This window comes from Pan troglodytes, chromosome 9 (genome assembly GCF_028858775.2).
Source record: "Pan troglodytes isolate AG18354 chromosome 9, NHGRI_mPanTro3-v2.0_pri, whole genome shotgun sequence".
In the NCBI taxonomy this organism is placed as follows: Eukaryota; Metazoa; Chordata; class Mammalia; order Primates; family Hominidae; genus Pan; species Pan troglodytes.
Genome location: NC_072407.2, coordinates 65,502,668 through 65,525,895, shown reverse-complemented (window position 1 = coordinate 65,525,895; position 23,228 = coordinate 65,502,668). Strand labels below are relative to the sequence as shown.

At 41.5% G+C, this 23,228-nt stretch overlaps 1 protein-coding gene across 7 annotated transcripts in view; it reads left to right on the top strand.

The window, feature by feature from the left end:
* SLC22A25 (solute carrier family 22 member 25) overlaps positions 1-23,228 on the top strand; it is an 84,662-nt gene that overhangs the window by 27,225 nt on the left and 34,209 nt on the right. The window lies entirely within an intron of this gene.

Genomic DNA, 23,228 nt, shown 5'->3' with positions numbered 1-23,228 from the left:
TACTGGGTTGAAAGGTATTTCTTTCTTTAGGTCTTTGAGGAATCACCACACTGTATTTCACAATGGTCGAATGAATTTACACTCCCAACAACAGTGTAAAAGCATTCCTTTTTCTCCACAACCTAGCCAGCATCTGTTACTTTTTGACTTGTTATTAATAGCCATTCTGATTAGTGTGAGATGGCATCTCATTGTGGTTTGATTTGCATTTCTCTAATGACCAGTGATATTGAGCATTTTTTCATAATAGTCGGTCATATGTGTGTCTTCTTTTGAAAAGTGTCTGTTGCAAATGTTCATTACAGCTCTATCGACAATAACAAAAACATGGAATCAACCTGAATGCCCATCAATGACAGATTAATAAAAATGTGGTACTTACACACCATGGATTATTATGCAGCCATAAAAAAGAGTGAGAGTATGTCTTTTGCAGGAACATGGATGGAGCTGGAGGGTATCATCCTTAGCAAACTAACACAAGAACACGAAACCAAATACATGGTCTCACTTATAAATGGGAGCTAAATCATTAGAACTTATGAACACAAAGAAGAAAACAATAAACACTGGGGTCCACTTGAGAGGGGAGGTTGGAAAGAGAGAGAGAAGCAGAAAAGATAACTATGGGTACTGGGATTAATACCTGGTTGATGAAAAAATATGTACAACAAACTTCCATAATACATGTTTACCTATGTAACAAACCTTCACACGTGCCCCAAATCTAAAATAAATTAGAAAAAGAAAAGTGTCTGTCCATGTCCTATGCCCACTTTTATTTTATTATACTCTAAGTTCTGGAATACATGTGCAAAACATGCAGGTTTGTTACACAGATATACATGTGCCATTGTGGTTTGCTACACCCATCAACCCATCATCGACATTAGGTATTTCTCCTAATGCTATCCCTCCCCTAGTCTCCCATCCCACAACAGGCCCCAGCATGTGATATTCCCCTCCCTGTGTCCATGTGTCCTCATTGTTCAACTCCCACTTGTGAGTGAGAATATGTGGTGTTTGGTTTTCTGTTCCTGTATTAGTTTGCTGAGAATGATGGTTTCCAGCTTAATCCACGTCCCTGCAAAGGACATGAACTCATCCTTTTTTATGGCTGCATAATATTCTATGGTGTATATGTGCCACATTTTCTTTATCCAGTCTATCACTGATGGGCATTTGGGTTGGTTTTAAGTCTTTGCTATTGTGAATAATTCTGCAATAAACATATGTGTGCATGTGTCTTTATAGTAGAATGATTTATAATCCTTTGGGTATATACCCAATAATAGGATTGCTGGGTCAAATGGTATTTCTGGTTCTAGATCTTTGAAGAATCACCACACTGTCTTCCACAATGGTTGAACTAATTTACACTTTTTCCAACAGTGTAAAATGTTCCTATTTGTCCACATCCTCTCCAGCATCTGTTGTTTCCTGACTTTTTAATGATCACCATTCTAACTGATGTGAGATTGTTGTGGGATTGTTAAGGAATCAGAGAGACTGATGGGGTTCAGGAGGATATTTATTATTTAGGTGCACTGGCCCAGTCAGATTAACATCCAAAGGACTGAGCCCTGAACAAAGAGTTAAGTTACCTTTTAAACATTTCGTGGGGTCGGGGGAGATCTGTGCAGGGGGAAGCATATTACAGAAGCGAGAAACAAAGACAGTTATTCAATTAATTGAGACATGCATTACATCATTTCTTACTTTTCAAGGAAAAACATGTTTTACAACTTGAGTTTATCTGTCTAGTGCCCTTGCAGCTGCACAGCTAGAGAAACAGGGTCTTCACAATGCTTGGGAAAGGAGGAGAGATAAGGCTCACTAGCAACAGAAAAACAGGCAGTTAATTTTTAAAAGACTCCAGCTCTTTCTGTTTCTCAGGGGGAATTGGGTTTTCTTACATGCAACTGAGTTTCTGCTTACACATTCTTTAATTTCTTTTAATTCCTGTTCCATTCCTTCCTTTGGTGCTTTTTATAACAAAAGTGTTAATAGAAAGCACCACTGTTTGCCACCTCTTCACAGAGCTGCGCTTCTTCTACTGGCAGCGGCTGATATTTTGTTAATGCTATCAACTGCACAGTAGTGTGTCAGGTTACTATTGCCTCTATAGTTGACTGTATACTCCTAACAAACTGGGGTAAAGGGCAAGGGAGGATGAGGCAGATACCAAGAATAAGCAAGAACCCGCCAGAGGGTTTTGAATCCTCCAAAAGCTAAGAACCATCCTCCAAACAAGGAATCCAGGGACCACCCGGACCAAATCTGAACTGGAACATGGACCAACTTGTTCATTCTAGCTGTGATTTCCATGACAGCTAAGCCATTATCATCAATTTCTTGGCAACAGTTGGTTAAATTAAATTTTCCACGTACTCCTCCTTCTGAGGCTTTTAATTCAGCCTTCTGAGTGGAAGTCCCAGAAGGTAAGGCTTGAGCCTCGACTACCGAGTGTTGGATCACCACTACATACCTTGCATATCGCACCCCATCTGTTATGAAACTGCTACCATCAGTGAAGTATTCAACATCTGGGCTCTCCAAGTGGGTATCTCTGAGATCTTCCTGGCTCGAGAACACTTCGTCCACCATATTTATGCAACAGTGGGGAAGGTCCTGCCAGCAGTGAGGCAACCCACCGCCCTTCCAATCGGGTTTCTCCACAGACAGCAGGGTAGCTGGGTTCAAGGTATTTACAGTCTCTAGTGTTATCTGGGGATTTTCACACAGAAGTCCTTGATAATTTAGCATTCTAGAATTGGACAGCCAATGATGTCCTCTTGGCTCCATTAAGGTGACTACAGCGTGTGGCACCCGAACTATTAACTTCTGACCTAGGGCTAGCTTGTTGGCATCTTCTATAAGGATTGTGGTAGCTGCCAATGCCCTGAGGCATTGGGCCAACCTAAGGCCACGAAGGTCCAGTAAGCTACCAGCTGATGCCAACAGCCCAACAACTGAGTTAAGACTCCCACTGCCATTCCCTTTCATTCATCCACATACAAAAAGAAGGGCTTTTTTTACATCTGGCAACCCAAGTGCTGGGGCCTGGATGAGAGCTTCCTTTATATCCTTGAAGGCCTTTTCCTGTTCCTTTTCCCATAGGAGGGGCTCTCTTTCCTTTCCTTTCCTTTGGTAGCCTCATATAAGGGAGGAGCCTTGCTATAAGGGAGAAGTTTGGAATCCAGATTCGGCAGAATCCTGCCGCACCTAGAAATTCCCTGACCTGCCACTTGTAACTGGGGTGGGCAATGCACATACAGCCTCCTTGCGTGCACTTCCAAGCCTGGGCTGGCCTTGGGATACCATGAATCGTAGATATCCAGCCTCTCAAAAACAGACTTTTCCCTTGTCCTTGGACACTTTATAACCAGCTTCACACAGCAGGTGAAGAAGCCTCTCTGTTCCTTGGAGGCATTCCTCCTTCATGGGGACAGTGAATAACAAATCATCAATGTATTGTAATAGCACACAATTGTCACTAGGTGGCGCAAAAGCCTCAAGATCTGTGGCCCAGGCCTCCTCAAAAATGGTAGAATTTTTTTTTTTTTAATTATACTTTAAGTTTTAGGGTACATGTGCACAACGTGAAGGTTTGTTACATATGTATACATGTGCCATGTTGGTGCGCTGCACCCATTAACTCATCATTTAACATTAGGCTATCCCTCCCCCCTCCCCCACCCCACAACAGACCCCAGTGTGTGATGTTCCCCTTCCTGTGTCCATGTGTTCTCATTGTTCAATTCCCACCTATGAGTGAGAACATGTGGTGTTTGGTTTTTTGTCCTTGCGATAGTTTGCTGAGAATGATGGTTTCCAGTTTCATCCATGTCCCTACAAAGGACATGAACTCATCATTTTTTATGGCTGCATAGTATTCCATGGTGTATATGTGCCACATTTTCTTAATCCAGTCTATCATTGATCGACATTTGGGTTGGTTCCAAGTCTTTGCTATTGTGAGTAGTGCTGCAATAAACATACGTGTGCGTGTGTCTTTATAGCAGCATGTTTTATAATCCTTTGAGTATATATCCAGTAATGGGATGGCTGGGTCAAATGGTATTTCTAGTTCTAGATCCCTAAGGAATCGCCACACTGTCTTCCACAATGGTTGAACTAGTTTACAGTCCCACCAGCAGTGTAAAAGTGTTCCTATTTCTCCACATCCTCTCCAGCACCTGTTGTTTCCTGACTTTTTAATGATCGCCATTCTAACTGGTGTGAGATGATATCTCATTGTGGTTTTGATTTGCATTTCTCTGATGGCCAGTGATGATGAGCATTTTTTCATGTGTCTTTTGGCTGCATAAATGTCTTCTTTTGAGAAGTGTCTATTCATATCCTTCACCCACTTTTTGATGGGGTTGTTTTTTTCTTGTAAATTTGTTTGACTTCATTGTAAATTCTGGATATTAGCCCTTTGTCAGATGAGTAGATTGCAAAAGTTTTCTCCCATTCTGTAGGTTGCCTGTTCACTCTGATGGTGGTTTCTTTTGCTGTGCAGAAGCTCTTTAGTTTAATTAGATCCCATTTGTCAACTTTGGCTTTTGTTGCCATTGCTTTTGGTATTTTAGACATGAAGTCCTTGCCCATGCCTATGTCCTGAATGGTATTGCCTAGGTTTTCTTCTAGGGTTTTTAAGGTTTTAGGTCTAAGATTTAAGTCTTTAATCCATCTTGAATTAATTTTTGTATAAGGTGTAAGGAAGGGATCCAGTTTCAGCTTTCTACATATGGCTAGCCAGTTTTCCCAGCACCAAAAATGGTAGGAGAATTCTTAAATCCTTGCGGCAGCCTTGTCCAGGCATATTGCGATTGCCCCCACTGGAAGGCAAATATAGGCTGACTTTGGGGAGCAAGCTTCAAACAAAAGAAGGCATCCTTTAAGTCCAGACATGTGAACCACATGGCCTCAGCAGGAATCTGTCCCAACATTGTGTATGGGTTGGGTACTATGGCCTGGATAGTCACAGTGGCCTTGTTTACCGCCTGGAGATCCTGCACTGGCCTGTATTCACCATTTGGCTTGCTCATAGGCAGCAGAGGAGTATTCCAGGAGGACTTGCATTTCACTATAATTCCATGTTCATAGAGCTGATTTAGATGTTTTGTTATTCCTTCAATTTCCTCTCTAGGTAGTGGGTATTGACGGACTCATACCGGGGCAGCATGAGGGTTAAGCTCTACTACCACCCAGGGGTCTGTTTGCAGCAAGTCCAGGGGGGTTTTCCTCAGCCTATACACGTGGTACCTTGAAAAGCATCCCCCACATATTGTGTAGGTCTGGCTCCAGAGGCCTTCTGGCACACAGTTCATAGAGCTGCCACTCCTCAGCCCTTGGGACAGTCAGGGTCAATACCCATTGCCTTTAGCACCTCTATCTCCAGGGTCATATTCCCTTTAGGTATAAAGGAAATTTGTGCCTGCAGTTTCTGGAGTAAGTCTCTCCCTAACAAGAGCACTGGACAATTTGGCATATATAGAAACTCATGCTGTACTTTTTGTGCCCCAATAACACATCCCCTGGATTTGCATAAAGGTTTCTTTTCCTTGGCCCCAGTAGCCCCTACGATAGTAGCACCGTTCTTTGTGGGGGGTCTAATTGGGTGAGTTACCACAGAGTAATCAGCACCAGTATCAACCAAAAAATCCATTAATCAGCCCCCTACTTCCATAGACACCATAGGCTCCCCATGGCCTAAAAATATGGAGCCCAGTCTGTCTCAGTCCTCAAAATTCTTAGCCCCCTAAGCCAATCAGATCAGGATCTGCCTTTGAGACATGAATAGCAACAGAATGCCACACTCGGGTGTTAGACAATTGACCATCATCTCCATCTTTTTCCTTTTCGGGGCACTCATCTTTCCAGTGGCCCATTTGCCTGCACCTTGCACATTGGTTCCTGTCCAACCAAGACTGGCTTTCCTCTCCTGGTCTTGTCTTCCCCCTTCCTCAGCCTCTGCCTCAGCCATGCCCTCTAGCAAATCCAGGGTTAATGTCTGCTAGTGCAGCAGCTATAAATCAAGCTGTCTCTTTGTTTCTATTTCTGGTTTTTCTTTCTTCCTTTCTTCCCGGTTTATGTATACTTTGTTTGCTATTTTCAGGAGTTCACTAATGTGTTTCCCTGCAAAGCCTTCTGGCTTCTGAAGGTTTCATCTTACGTCTCCCTGAGCTTGCCTGACAAAGGTCATTTTTATCATATTTTGGTTTTCAGGAGCCTCTGGAATAATTGGAGAGTACAGCCTATATGCCTCGCAAAGCCTTTCATAGAATGCACTTTGGCTTTCATCAGGCTTTTGGCACACTTCTGATATTTTACTCATATTCATTGCCTTCCTTCCTCCTGCTTTTTTCCCATTTGGGAGTGCCTTTCTTTATAGCTGCAGCCATTCCACGTCCCTTGCCTCATGTGGGTATTGCTCCACAGTGAACTGGCATGGGTTAGGGGTGGCCTCTGGGGCTTCCCCTTCTAACCAGCTGAGAGCTGCCTGATTAACTCTCCTATGCTCCTCTGTATTAAATAAAGTTAGCAAAAGTTGTTGACAATCTGGCCAGGTTGGGTTGTGTGTCATAATAATAGAATTCACCAAATCAATGAGAGCCTGAGGCTTTTCTGTATAGGAAGGGGTGTGCTGTTTCCAATTTAAGAGATCAGTAGTGGAGAAAGGCTGATAAACGTAAACCCTAGAGCCACCTTGTGTCTGCCCCTGGTCATCATAAACTTGTATCCTCGTCTCTCAAAGTGGCATCTGCAAAGCCTGTGGTTGGCCTGAGCAGAGGTGCCCAGCTGCCTCGCCCTGTCCATCTTCCCTGTTTTTCTCTAACGGGGGCTTCTGTTACTCTTTGAGGGGAGACTGAGCCTCACTTTCCTCCAAGCCTGACTCTCCAGATGCTCCTGACTCTGCCTCCTGCCTTATTCTGGCCAAAGACGGGTAGACTGGCACATATGGGGGCTGACATTCTGTTTCCTCTGGTGGGGCCTGAAGAACTGGTTTTGGCTGAGGCTTCAGGGATTCCTTTTCCTGGGAGATGCTAGGGGCTTTAGGTTCCTCTGCTTTCTTTGGTTGGGTGCCCGAGCCACTAATGCCTTGCAGTATCCCTCTAGGCAGGGCTGTAAACAATTGGGGCAAGTTTGTGCCACACTGAGCCAAGAGTCTATGTAGGGAAACTGGTCTGGGTATCCTGGTTGTCCTCCAACTCCAGTGACCACCTTAAACACACGGCCAATTAATTTCCTGTCTTTTGTACCTTCAGAGGGCCACCCCACTTTGAAAGTAGGCCAATCTATCTCACAATATGTCCTTAATTTTTGAGCATCCAGTTTCATGCCATAATCACCTCTAAATCCTTTTTTTTAAATACTTTATCATGCACTCCAAAGGAGTTGGTTTTGACACTTTCCATCCCATTTCCTCCCTTGTGGCACACTTTCACTCTTGGGTCCACCAGACCAGGTCCTGTTATGGGAGTTTTGGATGCTGCTTAGCCAGGAACATGCCTTCCCCTGTCACAGCCTGCTACAGCCATGAAGCTGTCCATGAAGCTGGTCCTATCAGCCATATGCAGCGTCCTAGTTCTAATTTCCCCCACACTCACCTCGAAGCACACAGCCCATGCTAAGGGATCTATGCCTCCTGTCACTCCCCACATTGGCCTCTCCCAACACTGTCTCTTTCACACACTTTCACACATCTCCCCTGCCCCAGGACTCCTCATCAGATGAAACAAGCCTCTCTCATGTCCCAGGTGAGCCTAGTTAGGCTCCCACATTCTCACACATACACACACCACTCCTACCCCAGGACTTCTCATCAGATGAAATGAGCTTCTCTCATGTCCCGGGTAGGTTTACATGCACCCACACACTCCCAGTTCCTGTCTCCAGATCCAATGAACCACTTTCACTTTGTTAGTGGGGACATGAGGTTCATCCAAATTGGCAAGCGACTCCTACCACCCCCAGCCATTCTGGGTTGGATTAGTGGTTGTTCCCTGGGAGGTGATGAAGCTCCCCTTTGTCCTTGTGGGATGGGCTTCCCTGCCTTGGGCCCTTGCTCCTTACCATGGTTCCTGAAGTGCTGGTATCATACTGCAGCCCCACCCCTGGCTCCATTGCACTGCCAGGCAGGCTGCCAGGATGGGGGAAGAGCCAGTCTCCATCCAGGTGAAGCTCCCTCGTGGTATGCCTTGGATGCCAGGTCTCCCATGGCCACAGGGCTGTAGTCCCATAGGCAAAGGAGACAGTAAATCTGTCATCTCCAATCCTGGATGAGTCCCCAGAAATGTTGCAGGATTGTTAAGGAATCAGAGAGACCAATGGGGTTCAGGAGGATAGTTATTATTTAGGTGCACTGGCCCAGTCAGATTAGCATCCAAAGGACTGAGCCCTGAACAAAGACTTAAATTACCTTTTAAGCATTTCGTGGGGTGGGGGGAGATCTGTGCAGGGGTAAGCATATTACAGAAGTGAGAAACAAAGACAGTTATTCAATTAATTAAGACATGCATTACATCATTTCTTACATTTCAAAAACAAACATGTTTTACGACTTGAGTTTATCTGTCTAGTGAGCTTGCAGCTACACATCTAGAGAAACAGGGTCTTCACAACGCCTAGGAAAGAAGGAGAGATAAGGCTCACTAGCCACAGAAAAATAGGCAGTTAATTTTTAAAGGACTCCAGCTCTTTCTTTCTCAGGGGGAATTGGGTTTTCTTACATACAACTGAGTTTCTGCTTACACATTCTTTCATTTCTCTTAATTCCTGTTCCAAGATGGTATCACATTGTGGTTTTGATTTGCATTTCTCTAATGACCAGTGATGATGAGCTTTTTTTCATATGTTTGTTGGCTGCATACCTGTCTTATTTTGTGAAGTGTCTGGTCATATCCTTCACCCACTTTTTGATGGAGTATTTTTTTCTTGTAAATTTATTTAAGTTCCTTGTAGATTCTGGATATTAGCCCTTTGCCAGATGAATAGATTGCAAAAATTTTCTCCCCTTCTGAAGGTTGCCTGTTCACTCTGATGATAGTTACCAATGCTGTGCAGAAGCTCTTTAGCTTAATTAGATCCCATTTATCAATTTTGGCTTTTGTTGCCATTGCTTTTTGTGTTTTAGTCATAAATCTTTGTCCATGCCTATGTCCTGAATGGTAATGCCTAGGTTTTCTTCTAGGGTTTTTAATGCCTTTAGGTCTTACATTTAAGTCTTTAATTCATCCTGAGTTAATTTTTGTATAAGGTGGACCCCTCAGTTTTCTGCATATGGCTAGCCAGTTTTCCCAGCACCATTTATTAAACAGGGAATCCCTTCCCCATTGCTTGTTTTTGTCAGGTTTATCAAAGATCAGATGGTTGTGGATGTGTGACATTATTTCTGAGGGCTCTGTTCTGTTCAATTGGTCTATGTATCTGTTTTGGTACCACTACCATGCTGTTTTGGTTACTATAGCCTTGTAATATAGTTTGAAGTCAGGTAACATGATGCCTCCAGCTTTGTTCTTTTTGCTTAACATTGCCTTGGCTATGTAGGCTCTTTTGTAGTTCCATATGAAATTTCAAGTAGTTTTTTCTAATTCTGTGAAAAAGTCATTTGTAGCTTGTTGGGGATAGCATTGAATCTTTAAATTTCTTTGGGCAGTATGGCCATTTTTATGATATTGATTCTTTCTATCCATGAGCACAGAATATTTTTCCATTGTTTGTATTTTCTCTTATTACCTTGAGCAGTGGTTTGCAATTCTCCTTGAAGACATCCTTCACATCCCTTGTGAGTTCTATTCCTAGGTATTTTATTCTCTTTGTAGCAACTGTGAATGAGAGTTCACTCATGATTTGGCTCTCTGTTTTTCTATTATTTGCGTATAGGAATGCTTGTGATTTTTGCACATTGATTTTGTATCCTGAGACTTTGCTGAAGTTGCTTATCAGCTTAAGAAGATTTTGGACTGAGATGATGGGGTTTTCTAAATAAACAATCATACTGTCTGGAAACAGAGAGATTTTGACTTCCTCTCTTCCTGTTTGAATACCCTTTATTTCTTTCTCTTGCCTGATTGGCCTGGCCAGAACTTCCAATACTATGTTGAATAGGAGTAGTGAGAGACACCACCCTCATCTTGTGCTGGTTTTCAAAGGGAATGCTTCCAGCTTTTGCCCATTTAGTATGATATTGGCTATAGGTTCATAATAAATAGCTCCTATTATTTTGAGATACGTTCCATCAATAACTAGTTTATTGAGAGTTTTTAGCATGAAGTGGTGTTCAATATTATTGAAGGCCTTTTCTGCATCTATTGAGATAATCATGTGGTTTTTGTCATTTGTTCTGTTTATGTGATGGATTTGCTTATGTGGAACCAGCCTTGCATCCCAGGGATGAAGCTGACTTGATGGTGGTGGATAAGCTTTTTGATGTGCTGCTGGATTCAGTTTGCCAGTATTTTATTGAGGATTTTTGCACTGATGTTCATCAGGAATATTGGCCTGAATTTTTTTTGTTGTGTTTCCAACGGGTTTTGGTATCAGGATGATGCTGGCCTCATAAAATGAGTTTGGGAAGAATAAAAGTCCCTTTTATTCTATTGTTTGGAATAGTTTCAGAAGGAAGGGTACCAGCTTCTCTTTGTACCTCTGGTAGAATTCGGCTGTAAATCTTTCTGGTATTGGCCTTTGGTTGGTTGGTTGGTAGGCTATTAATTACTGCCTCAATTTCAGAACTTGTTATTGGTCTATTCAAGGATTCAACTTCTTCCTGGTTTAGTCTTGGGAGAGTGTATATGTCCAGGAATTTATCCATTTCATCTAGATTTTCTACTTCATTTGCATAGGGGTGTTTATAATATTCTGTGATGGCAGTTTGTATTTCTATGGGATCAGCAGTGATATCCCCTTTATCATTTTTTATGGTGCCAATTTGATTCTTCTCTCTTTTCTTCTGTATTAGTCCTGCTAGCGGTCCATTTTGTTATTTTTTTCAAAAAACAGCTGCTGGATTCATTGATTTTTTGGAGGGTTTTCATGGTTCTATCTCTCAGTTCTGCTCTGATCTTAGTTATTTCTTGTTTTCTGCTAGCTTTTGAATTTGTTTACTCTTACTTCTCTAGTTCTTTTCATTGTGATGTTAGAATGGTAATTACAGATGTTTCCCACTTTCCTCTGTGGGCATCTAGTGCTATAAATTTCCCTCTAAACACTGTTTTAAATGTGTCCCAGAGACTCTGGTACATTGTGTCTTTGTTCCCATTGGGTTCAGAAAATGTATTTTTTTCTGCCTTAATTTTGTTATTTATTCAATAGTCATTCAGGAGCAGGTTGTTCAGTTTCCATGTAGTTGTGTGGGTTTGAGTGAGTTTCTTAATCCTGAGTTCTAATTTGATTGCACTGTGGTCTGAGAGACTGTTTGTTATGATTTCCATACTTTTGCATTTGCAGAGGAATGTTTTACTTCCAATTATGTGGTCTATTTTAGAGTAAGGGTGATGTGGTGCTGAGAAGAATGTATATTCTGTTTATTTTGGCTGAAGAGTTCTGTAGATGTCTATTAGGTTGGCTTGGTGCAGAGCTGAGTTCAAGTCCTGAATATCCTTGTTAATTTTCTGTCTCGTTGATCTGTCTAATATTGACAGTGGGGTGTTAAAGTCTCCCACTATTATAGTTTGGGAGTCTAAGTCTCTTTGTAGGTCTCTAAGAACTTGCTTTATGAATGTGGGTGCTCCTGTATTGGGTGCATTTATATTTAGGATACTTAGCTGTTCTTGTTGCATTGATCCCTTTACCATTATGTAATGCCTTTCTTTGACCTTTTTGATCTTTGTTGGTTTAAAGTCTGTTTTATCAGAGACTGGGATTACAACCCCTGCTTTTTTTTTCTTTCTATTTGCTTGGTAAATATTCTTCCATCCCTTTATTATGAGCCTATGTGTGTTCTTGCATGTGAGATGGATCTCCTGAATACAGCACACCAATGGGTCTTGACTCTTTATCCAATTTGCCCATCTGTGTATTTTATTTGGGGCATTTAGCCCATTTACATTTAAGGTTAATATGGCTATATGTGAATTTCATAGTGTCATTATGATGCTAGCTGGTTATTTTGCCCATTAGTTGATGCCGTTTCTTCATATTGTCAATGGTCTTTACAATTTGATATGTTTCTGCAGTGGCTGCTACCAGTTTTTCCTTTTTATATTTAGTGCTTCCTTCAGGAGCTCTTGTAAGGCAGGCCTGGTGGTGGCAAAATCTCTTAGCATTTGCTTGTCTGCAAAGGATTTTATTTCTCCTTCACTTATGAAGCTTAGTTTGGCTGGATATGAAATTCTGGGTTGAAAATTCTTTTCTTTAAGAGTGTTGATTATTGGCTCCCACTCTCTTCTGGCTTGTAGGGTTTCTGCAGAGTGATCCACTGTTAGTCTGATGGGCTTCCCTTTGTAGGTAACCTGACCTTTCTCTCTGGCTACCGCTAACATTTTTTCCTTCATTTCAACCTTGCTCAATCTGATGCTTATCTGTCTTGGGGTTGCTCTTCTCGAGGAGTATCTTTGTGGTGTTCTCTGTATTTCCTGAATTTGAATGTTGGCCTGTCTTGCTAGGTTGGGGAAGTTCTCCTGGATAATAGCCTGAAGAGTATTTTCCAACTTGGTTTCATTCTCCCCGTCACTTTCATGTACACCAGTCAATCGTAGGTTTGGTCTTTTCACATAGTCCTGTATTTCTTGGGGACTTTGTTCATTACTTTTCATTCTTTTTTTCTCTAATCTTGTCTTCACACTTTATTTCATTAAGTTGATCTTCAATCTCTGATATACTTTCTTCTGCTTGATCAATTTTGCTATTGATACTTGTGTATGCTTCATGAAGTTCTCATGCTGTGTTTTGCAGCTCCATCAGGTCATTTATGTTCTTCTCTAAACTGGTTATTCTAGTTAGCCATTCATCTATCCTTTTATCAAGGTTCTTGGCTTTCTTGCATTGGGTTAGAACATGCCCCTTTAGCTCAGAGGAGATTGTTATTACCCACCTTCTGAAGCCTACTTCTGTCAATTTGTCAAGCTCATTCTGTGTCCAGTTTTGTTCCCTTGCTGCCAAGGAGTTGTGATCCTTTGGAGAAGAGGCATTCTTGGTTTTGGAATTTTCAGCCTTTCTGCACTGGCTTTTCTTCATCTTTGTGGATTTATCTACTTCTGGTCTTTGATGTCGGTGACCTTCAGATGGGGTTTTTGTGTGATTGTACTTTTTGTTGATGTTGATGCTATTCCTTTCTGTTTGTTAGTTTGACTTCTAATAATCAGGCCCCTCTGCCGCAAGTCTGCTGGCGTTTGCTGGAGGTCCACTCCAGACCCTATTTCCCTGGGTATCACCAGCAGAGGCTGCAGAAAAGCAAAGATTGCTGCCTGCTCCTTCCTCTGGAAGTTTCATCCCAGAGGGGCACCTGCCAGATGCCAGCTGGAGCTCTCCTGTATGAGATGTCTGTCAACCCCTGCTGGGAAGTGTCTCCCTGTCAGAAGGCACCGGGGTCAGGGACCCACTTGAGGAGTCAGTCTGTCCCTTAGCAGAGCTCAAGCACTGTGCTGGGAGATCCACTGCTCTCTTCAGAGCCAGCAAGCAGGAACGTTTAAGTCTGCTGAAGCTGCGCCCACAGCCGCCCCTTCCCCCAGGTGCCCTGTCCCAGGGATACGTGAATTTTATCTATAAGCCCCTGACTGGGGCTGCTTCCTTTCTTTTAGAGATGCCCTGCCCAGAGAGAAGGAATCTAGAGAGGCAGTCTGGCTACAGCAGCTTAGGCACTAAGCCGTGGTGGGCTCCGCCCAATTCAAATTTCCCTGTGTCTTTGTTTACACTGTGAGGGGAAAACCGCCTACTCAAGCCTCAGTAATGTTGGACACCCTTCCCCTCACCAAGCTCTAGTGTCCCAAGTCGACTTCAGCCTGCTGTGCTGGCAGTGAGAATTTCAAGCCAGTGGATCTTAGCTTGCTTGGCTCCATGGGGGTGGGATCTACTGAGCTAGACCACTTAACTCCCTGGCTTCAGTGCCCCCTTTACAGGGGAGTGAATGGTTCTGTCTCACTGGCATTCCAGGCACCACTGGGGTATTAAAAAAAAAAAAACTCCTGCAGCTAGCTCAGTGTCTGCCCAAATGACCACCCAGTTTTGTGCTTGAAACCCAGGTCCCTGGTGGTATAGGCACCCAAGGGAATCTCCCGGTCTGCGGGCTGTGAAGACCATGTGAAAAGCATAGTATCTGGGTCCAGATGCACCGTCCCTCACAGCACAGTCCCTCATGGCTTCCCTTGGCTAGGGGAGTGAGTTCCCCAACCCCTTGCACTTCCCAGGCAAGGTGATGTCCCAACCTGCTTCTGCTCACCCTCTGTGAGCTGCACCCACTGTCTAACCAGTCCCAATAAGATGAGCCAGGTACCTCAGTTGGAAATGCAGAAATCACCCACCTTCTGCATTGATCTCGCTGGGGGCTGCAGACCAGAGCTGTTCCTCTTCAGCCATCTTGCCAGCCACCTCTCTTTGCCCACTTTCAATGGGGTTGTTTTTTTATTGAAATTTTGTCTAACTTCCTTATAGATTCTGAATATCAGACCTTTATTGGATGCATAGTTTGCAAAAACTTTCTCCCATTCTGTAGGTTGTCTGTTTACTCTGTTGATAGTTTCTTTTACTGTGTAAAAGCTCTTTAGTTTAGTTAGATGCCATTTGTCAATTTTTACGTTGGTTGCAATTGCTTTGGGTGTTTTTATCATGAAATCTTTGCCTGTGCCTATGTCCTGAATGGTATTGCCTATGTTGTCTTCCAGGGTTTTTATAGTTTGGGATTTTACATTTAAGTTTTCAATTTATATTGAGTTAATTTTTGTACATGGTGTAAGTAAGGAGTTCAGTTTTAGTCTTCTGAATATGGCTAGCCAGTTATCATAGCACCATTTATTGAATAGGGAATTATTTCCCCCATTGCTTGTTTTTGTCAGTTTTGTTGAAGATCAGAGAGTTGTAGGTGTTTGGTCTTATTTCTGTGTTCTCTATTCTGTTCCATTGGTCTATGTGTTTGTTTTTGTTCCCGTACCATGCTGTTTTGGTAACTGAAGCCCTGTAGTAAAGTTTGAAGTTGGGTAGCATGATGGATGCCTCCAGCTTTGTTTCTTTTGCTTAGGATTGTCTTGGCTATTCAGGCTCCTTTTTCGTTTCATATGTATTTTAAAATAGTTTTTCCTAGCTCTGTGAAGAATCTCAGTGGTAGCTGAATAGGAATAGCATTGAATCTATAAATTGCTTTGGGCAGTATGGCCACTTTAACAATATTGGTTCTTCCTATCCATGAGCATGCAATTTTTTCTGTTTGTATCATCTCTGATTTCTTTGAGCAGCGGTTTGTAGTTCTCCTTGTAGAGATCTTTCACCTCCTTAGTTAGCTGTATTCCTAGGTATTTTATTCTTTTTGTGGCAGTTGTGAATGGGAGTTCATTCATTATTTGGCTCTTGGCTTGGCTGTTGTTGGTGTACAGGAATGCTAGTGATTTTTGCACATTGATTTTGTACCCTGAGGCTTTGCTGAAGTTGTCTATCAGCTTAAGAAGCTTTTGGTCTGAGACTATGGGGTTTTCTTGATATAAGACCTGTCATCTACGAACAGGGATAGTTTGACTTCCTCTCTTTCTATTTGGATGCCCTTTATTTCTTTCTGTTGCCTGATTGCCCTGGCCAGGAATTCCAATACTATGTTGAATAGGAGTGGTGAGAGAGGGCAACCTCGTCTTGTGCCAGTTTTCAAGTGGAAAGCTTCCAGCTTTTGCCCATTCAGTATTATGTTGTTTGTGGGTTTGTCATAGATGGCACTTACTATTTTGAGGTATGTTTTGTCAATACCTAGTTTATTGACAGTTTTTTTAACATTAATGGATGTTGAATTTTATTGAAAGCCTTTTCTGTATCTCTTGAGACAACCATGTGTTTTTGTCTTTAGTTCTGTTTATGTGATGAATCAAATTGATTGATTTGTTTATGTTGAGCCATCCTTACATCCCAGGGATAAAGCCTACTAGATCATGCTGGATAAGCTTTTCAATGTGCTGCTGAATTCTGTTTACCAGTGATTTTTTAAGGATTTTTGCATTGATGTTCATCAAGGATATTGGCCTCAAGTTTTCTATTTTTGTTGTATCTCTGCCAGGTTTTGGCATCAGGATGATGCCACCCTCATAGAATGAGTTAGGGAGGAGTTTCTACTCCTCAATTTTTTGGAATAGTTTTGGTAGGAATAGTACCAGCTCTTCTCTGTACATCTGGTGGAATTCAGCTGTGAAACCATCAGGTGCTGGGCTTTTTTTGGTTGTTATGTGTGAGAAACAAACTCACTTGTCCAAACCCAAAGAATGGACTCAGAGACACAGAGAACAGCGGAAGTGAGACTTTCAATGGTGATCTTGCAAGATTGGGTGTCTGGCACGCAGGCACATCCAGCACAGTATCAACAAGCAATTTATCCCATAGTGCGCAAGTCCCTCCCCTGGTTCCTTATAGGCTGAGTACTATGAGGTTACAATCTTCTCGGACGTCACCTATTGATTGTTGGGTAGTGGCTTCAGGTGTTTTTTTAGGGTTGTCTTGCTGCATTTTTTTGCAACCCACAATGCCTTGCAATCCTAATGAGCTCAGGGGCTTTTTACGTATTTGACTTATGACCTAAGTAGCTGGGCAGGCTGATAAGAACACACAAAGTGAGCTACTTTGGAGACTAGTAAATTTTATCTTAGACTAAATTTCTTTGGTTCAAGTGAGGGCAGCTAAGTGAGGAGGAAGGCGGGAGGGGGAGGCTCAGAAGTAGGCATCAGCTATTCAAGCAGAGTCTTAGTATATCCTGTCTCTTCTGTAGTTCTAAGCCAATTCAAGGCACTTTGTCTTGGAAATGGACCATTGTATACATTATTTCCTTCAGTAGGTTATTTATTACTGCCTCAATTTCAGAGCTTGTTATTGATCTGTTCAGGGATTCAAATTCTTCCTAGTTCAGTATTGGGAGGGTTTATGTGTCCAGGAATTTATCCATTTCTTCTAGATTTTCTAGTTTATGTGCATAGAGGTGTTCATAATATTCTCTGATTGTTGTTTGTATTTCTGTGAGGTCAGTGGTAATATCACCCTTGATGTTTCTGATTGTGTTTATTTGAGTCTTCTCTCTTTTCTTCTTTATTAGTCTAGCTAGGGGTCTATATATATTATTAATTTTTTTCAAAAAATGAATCTCCTTTATTAGTTCATCTTTTGAACGGCTTTCTGTGTCTCAATCTCCTTCAGTGCAGCTTTAATTTTGATTATTTCTTGTCTTCTAGTTTTGGGATTTATTTGCTCTTTGTTCTCTAGTTCTTTCAGTTGTGATGTCAGGTTGTTAACTTGAGATCTTTCTAACTTTTTGATGTGAGCATTTAGTACTATAAATTTCCACCTTAACACTGCCTTAGCTGTGTCCCAGAGATGCTGGTATGTTGTGTCTTTGTTCTCATTAAGTTTCAAAGAATTCCTTGATTTCTGCCATAATTTCCTTACTTATCCAAAAGTCATTCAGGAGCAGGTTACTGAATTTTCATGTAATTGTATGATTTTGAATAAATTTCTTGTCTTGATTTCTTTTGTTTTCTTTTTTTATTATACTTAAAGTACTAGGGTACATGTGCACAATGTGCAGATTTGTTACATATGTATACATGTGCCATTTTGCTGTGCTGGACCCATTAACTCATCATTTACATTAGGTATTTCTCCTAATGCTATCCCTCCCCCATCCCCCCACCCCATGACAGGCCCTGGTGTGATGTTCCCCACTCTGTGTCCAAGTGTTCTCATTGTTCGATTACCACCTATGAGTGAGACCATGTGGTGTTTGGTTTTCTGTCCTTGTGACAGTTTGCTCAGAATGATGGTTTCCACCTTCATCTATGTTCCTGCAAAGGATATGAAGTCATCCTTATGGCTGCATAGTATTCCATGGTTTATATGTGTCATATTTTCTTAATCCAGTCTATCATTTACTGACATTTGGGTTGGTTCCAAGTCTTTGCTATTGTGAATAGTGCCACAATAAACATACGTGTGCATGTGTCTTTATAGTAGCATGATTTATAATCCTTTGGATATATACCCAGTAATGGGATGGCTGGGTCAAATGGTATTTCTAGTTCTAGATCCTTCAGGAATCACCACACTGTGTTCCACAATGGTTGAACTAGTTTACAGTCCCACCAACAGTGTAAAAGTGTTCCTATTTCTCCACATCCTCTCCAGCACCTGTTGTTTCCTGACTTTTTAATGATTGCCATTCTAACTGGTGTGAAATGGTATCTCATTGTGGTTTTGATTTGCATTTCTCTGATGGCCAGTGATGATGAGCATTTTTTCATGTGTTTTTTGGCTGCATAAATGTCTTCTTTTGAGAAGTGTTTGCTCATATCCTTCGCCCACTTTTTGACGGGGTTGTTTCATTTTTCCTTGTAAATTTATTTAAGTTCTTTGTAGATTCTGGATATAAGCCCTTTGTCAGATGAGTAGATTGCAAAAATTTTCTCCCATTCTGTAGGTTGCCTGACCACTCTGATGGTAGCATCTTTTGCTGTGCAGAAGCTCTTTAGTTTAATCAGATCCCATTTGTCAATTATGGTTTTTGTTGCCATTGCTTTTGGTGTTTTAGTCATGAAGTCCTTGCCCATGCCTAGGTCCTGAATGGTACTGCCTAGGTCTTCTTCTAGGGATTTTATTGTTTTAGGTCTAAGATTTAAGTCTTTAATCCATCTTGAATTAATTTTTGTATAAGGTGTAAGGAAGGGATCCAGTTTTAGCTTTCTACATATGGCTAGCCAGTTTCCTCCATTTCTTGCTTTTGTCAGGTTTGTCAAAGATCAGATGGTTGTAGATGTGTGGTATTATATCTGGGGACTCCATTCTGTTCCATTGGTCTATATCTCTGTTTTGGTACCAGTACCATGCTGTTTTGGTGACTGTAGCCTTGTAGTATAGTTTGAAGTCAGGTAGCGTGATGCCTCCAGCTTTGTTCTTTTGGCTTAGGATTGTCTTGGCAATGTGGGCTCTTTTTTGGTTCCATATGAGCTTTAAAGTCATTTTTTCTGATTGTTTGAAAAAAGTCATTGGTAGCTTGAGGGGGATGGTATTGAATCTATAAATTACCTTGAGCAGTATGGCCATTTTCACGATACTGATTCTTCCTATCCAGAAGCATGGAATGGTGTTCCATTTGTTTGTGTCCTCTTTTATTTCGTTGAGTAGTGGTTTGTAGTTCTCCTTGAAAAGGTCCTTTACATCTCTTGTAAGTTGGATTCCTAGGTATTTTATTCTCTTTGAAGTAATTGTGAATGGGAGTTCACTCATGATTTGGCTCTCTGTGTGTCTGTTATTGCTGTATAGGAATGCTTGTGATTTTTGCACATTGATTTTGTATCCTGAGACTTTGCTGAGTTGCTTATCAGCTTAAGGAGATTTTGGGCTGAGATGATGGGGTTTTCTAAATATACAATCATGTCATCTGCAAACAGGGACAATTTGACTTCCTCTTTTCCTAATTGAATACACTTTCTTTCTTTCTCCTGCCTGATTGCCCTGGCCAGAACTTCCAACACTATATTGAATAGGAGTGGTGAGAGAGGGCATCCCTGTTTTGTGCCAGTTTTCAAAGGGAATGCTTCCAGTTTTTGCCCATTCAGTATGATATTGGATGTGGGTTTCTCATAAATAGCTCTTATTATTTTGAGATTCCTCCCATCAATACCTAATTTATTGAGAGTTTTCAGCATGAAGCGCTGTTGAATTTTGTCAAAGGCCTTTTCTGCGTCTATTGAGATAATCATGTGGTTTTTGTCTTTAGTTCTGTTTATATGCTGGATTATGTTTATTGATTTGCATAGGTTGAACCAGCCTTGCATCCCAGGGATGAAGTCAACTTGATCGTGGCAGATAAGGTTTTTGATGTGCTGCTGGATTCGGTTTGCCAGTATTTTACTGAGGATTTTTGCATCGATGTTCATCAGGGATATTGGTCTAAAATTCTCTTTTTTTTTGTTGTGTCTCTGCCAGGCTTTGGTATCAGGATGATGCTGGCCTCATAAAATGAGTTAGGGAGGATTCCCTCTTTGTCTATTAATTGGAATAGTTTCAGAAGAAATGGTATCAGCTCCTCTTTGTACCTCTGGTAGAATTCGGCTGTGAATCAGTCTGGTCCTGGACCTTTTTTGGTTGGAGGGCTATTAATTATTACCTCAATTTCAGAGACTCTTATCGGTATATTCTGGGATTCAACTTCTTCGTGGTTTAGTCTTGGGAGGGTGTATGTGTCCAGGAATTTATCCATTTCTTCTAGATTTTCTAGTTTATTTGCATAGAGGTATTTATAATATTGTCTGATGGTAGTTTGTATTTCTGTGGGATCCGTGGTGATATCCCCTTTGTCATTTTTTATTGCATCTATTTGATTCTTCTCTCTTTTCTTCATTAGTCTAGCTAGTGGTCTATCTATTTTGTCGATCTTTTCAAAAAACCAGCTCCTGGATTCATTGATTTTTTTAAGAGTTTTTTGTGTCTCTATCTCCTTCAGTTCTGCTCTGACCTTAGTTATTTCTTGCCTTCTGCTAGCTTTTGAATGTGTTTGCTCTTGTTTCTCTAGTTCTTTTAACTGTGATGTTAGGGTGTCAATTTTGGATCTTTCCTGCTTTCTCTTGTGGGCATTTAGTGCTATAAATTTCCCTCTACACACTGCTTTGAATGTGTCCCAGAGATTCTGGTATGTTGTGTCTTTGTTCTCGTTGGCTTCAAAGAACATTTTTATTTCTGCCTTCATTTTGTTATGTACTCGGTAGTCATTCAGGAGCAGGTTGTTCAGTTTCCATGTAGTTGAGCGGTTTTGAGTGAGTTTCTTAATCCTGAGTTCTAGTTTGATTGCACTGTGGTCTGAGAGACAGTTTGTTATAATTTCTGTTCTTTTACATTTGCTGAGGAGTGCTTTACTTCCAACTATGTGGTCAATTTTGGAATAAGTGCAGTGTGGTGCTGAGAAGAATGTATATTCTGTTGATTTGGGGTGGAGAGTTCTGTAGATGTCTATTAGGTCCACTTGGTGCAGAGCTGAGTTTAGTTCCTATATATCCTTGTTAACGTTCTGTCTCATTGATCTGTCTAATGTTGACAGTGGGGTGTTAAAGTCTCCCATTATTATTGTGTGGGAGTCTAAGTGTCTTTGTAGGTCTCTGAGGATTAGCTTTATGAATCTGGGTGCTCTTGTATTGGGTGCATATATATATATATATATTTAGGATAGTTAGTTCTTCTTGTTGCATTGATCCCTTTACCATTATGTAATGGCCTTCTTTGTCTCTTTTGATCATTGTTGGTTTAAAGTCTGTTTTATCACAGACTAGGATTGCAACCCCTGCTTTTTTTTTTTTTTTTGCTTTCCATTTGCTTGGTAGATCTTCCTCCATCCCTTTATTTTGAGCCTATGTGTGTCTCTGCACATGAGATGGGTCTCCTGAATACAACACATTGATGGGTCTTGACTCTTTATACAATTTGCCAGTCTGTGTCTTTTAACTGGGGCATTTAGTGCATTTACATTTAAAGCTAATATTGTTATGTGTGAATTTGATCCTGTCATTATGATGTTAGCTGGTTATTTTGCTCGTTAGTTGATGCTGTTTCTTCCTAGCATCGATGGTCTTTACATTTGGCATGTTTCTGCAGTGGCTGATACCGGTTGTTCCTTTCCATGTTTAGTGTTTCCTTCAGGAGCTCTTTTAGGGCAGGCCTGATGGTGACAAAATCTGTCAGCATTTGCTTGTGTGTAAAGGATTTTATTTCTCCTTCACTTATGAAGCTTAGTTTGTCTGGATATGCAATTCTGGGTTGAAAATTCTTTTCTTTAAGAATGTTGAATATTGGCCCCCACTCTCTTCTGGCTTGTAGAGTTTCTGCCGACAGATCAGCTGTTAGTCTGATGGGCTTCCCTTTGTGGGTAACCCGACCTTTCTCTCTGGCTGCCCTTAACATTTTTTCCTTCAACTTTGGTGAATATAACAATTATGTGTCTTGGGGTTGCTCTTCTTGAGGACTATCTTTGTGGCGTTCTCTGTATTTCCTGAAATTGAAGGTTGACGTGCTTTGCTAGGTTGGGGAAGTTCTCCTGGATAATATCCTGAAGAGTGTTTTCCAACTTGGTTCCATTCTCCCCATCACTTTCAGGTACATCAATCATAGATTTGGTCTTTTCACACAGTCACATATTTCTTGGAGGCTTTGTTCATTTCTTTTTACTCTCTTTTCTCTAAACTTCTCTTCTCACTTCATTTCATTCATTTGTTCTTCAATCACTGATACCCTTTCTTCCACTTGATCGAATCGGCTACTGAAGCATGTGCATGCATCTTGTAGTTCTCATGCCATGGTTTTCAGCTCCATCAGGTAATTTAAGATTTTCTCTACACTGTTTATTCTAGTTAGCCATTTGTCGAATCTTTTTTCAAGGTTTTTAGCTTCCTTGCAATGGGTTTGAACATCCCCCTTTAGCTCAGAGAAGTTTGTTATTACCGATCTTCTGAAGCCTACTTCTGTCAACTCATCAAAGTCACCTCCGTCCAGCTTTGTTCCATTGCTGGCAGGGAGCTGCAATCCGTTGGAGGAGAAGAGGCACTCTGGTTATTAGAATTTTCAGCTTTTCTGCTCTTGTTTCTCCCCATCTTTGTGGTTTTATCTACCTTTGATCTTTGATGATGGTGACATACAGATGGGGTTTTGGTGTGGATGTCCTTTTTGTTGATGTTGGTGCTATTCCTTTCTGTTTGTTAGTTTTCCTTCTAACAGTCAGGACCCTCAGCTGCAGGTCTGTTGCAGTTTGCTGGAGGTCCACTCCAGACCCTGTTTTCCTGGGTGTCACCAGCAGAGGCTGCAGAACAGCAAACATTGCAGAACAGCAAATGTTGCTTCCTGATCCTTCCTCTGGAGCTTCGTCTCAGGGGGGCACCCAGTTGTATGAGGTGTCAGTCAGCCCCTGGGAGGTGTCTCCCAGTTAGGCTACTCAGGGTTCAGGGACCCACTTTAGGAGGCAGACTGTCTGTTCTCAGATCTCAAACTCAATGGTAGGAGGACCACTGCTCTCTTAAAAGCTCAGTTGGAAATGCAGAAATCACCCATCTTCTTCATCACTCATG